Consider the following 1,729-nt stretch of genomic DNA (forward strand, 5'->3'; position numbering starts at 1 on the left):
TCCACCATAACTCAAGGAAAGGAAGAAAATCCTTCTGCCTTCCTTGAGCAGCTACAAGAGACCTTAAGAAAATATGCTCCCCTGTCACCTGAATCACTCAAGGGTCAATTGATTCTAAAAGATAAATTTATTACCCAGTCAGCCACAGATATCAGGAGAAAGCTCCAAAAGTGAGCCCTGGGCCCTGAACAAAATCTGGAGGCATTATTAAACCTGGAAACCTCAGTGTTCTATAATAGGGACCAAGAGGAACAGGCCCAAAAGGAAAAGCAAAATCAGAGAAAGGCCACAGCCTTAGTCATGGCCCTCAGACAAACAAACCTTGGTGGCTCAGAGAGGCAGAAAATTGAGCAGGTCAATCACCCAGTAGGGCTTGTTATCAATGTGGTTTACTAGGAGACTTTAAAAAAGAAGCTGCCCCCTCGTCAATGTCCACTATGCTGAGGCAATCACTGGAAGGTGCACTGCCCCAGAGGATGAAGGTTCTCTGGGTCAGAAGCCCCCAACCAGATGATCCAACAACAGAACTGAGGGTTCCTGGGGCAAAGGCAAGCTCATGTCATCACCCTCACTGAGCCCCAGGTACATTTAACCATGGAGGCCAGGAAATTGACTTCCTCCTGGACACTGGCATTGCCTTCTCAGTGTTAATCTCCTGTCCTGGATGACTTTCCTTAAGGTCCATTACCATCTGAGGAATCCTGAGACAGACTGTAACCAGGTATTTCTCCCACCCCCTCAGTTGTAATTGGGAAACTTTGCTCTTTTCACATGCCTTTCCTGTTATGGCTGAAAGTCCCACATCCTTATTAGGGAGGGATATAATAGCCAAAACTGGAGCTATTATCTACGTTAATATGGGGAACAAGTTACCCTTCTGTTCTCCCCTGAGTCTTAGAACTGGGCAAGGGAAAAAGAATAAATGTGTATACAGATACCAAGTACGCTTATCTAATCCTACATGCCCATGCTGCAATGTGGAAAGAGAGGGAGTTCCTAACCTCTAGGGGAACCCCCATTAAATACCACAAGGAAATTATGGAGTTATTGCATGCAGTGCAAAAACCCAAGGAGGTGGCAGTCTTACACTGCCAAAGTCATCAAAATAGGAAGGAGAGGGGAAAACAGCAGCATGAGCAGCTGGCAGAGGCAGCAGAAAGAAAAGACAGAAAGTCAGAGAAAGAGAGAGAGAGGAAGAAACAGAGAGACAAAAAAAAGAAGACAGAAAGGAAGAGACAGAAAGACAGAAAGTCAGAGAGAGAGGAAGAGACAGACAAAGAGGGAGTCAGAAAAAGAGAAAGAGGGAGACAAAGGAGAAGTCAAAGAGAAAGAGAAGCAGTAAAGAAAAAACAGTGTGTACACTATACCTTTAAAAGCCAGGGTAAATTTCTGTCTACCCAGCCAAGGCATATTCTTATATGGAACTTCAACTGATATCTGCCTCTCAGACAGTTTACAAGAAATAACAAAATCTATCCTTACTCTGCAATCCCAAATAGCTTATGTGGCAGCAGTGACTCTCCAAAACTGCCAAGGCCTAGACTTCCTCACTGCTGAGAAAGGAAGATTCTGCACCTCCTTAGGGGAAGAGCATTGTTTTTACACTAACCAGTCAGAGATAGTACGAGATGCCACCCGGCATTTGCAAGAAAAGGCTTCTGAAATGAGGCAATACCTTTCAAATTATTATACCAACCTCTGGAGTTGGGCAACATGGCTTCTCCCCTTT

The sequence above is a fragment of the Theropithecus gelada genome, chromosome 8 (assembly GCF_003255815.1).
Source record: "Theropithecus gelada isolate Dixy chromosome 8, Tgel_1.0, whole genome shotgun sequence".
Lineage (NCBI taxonomy): Eukaryota > Metazoa > Chordata > Mammalia > Primates > Cercopithecidae > Theropithecus > Theropithecus gelada.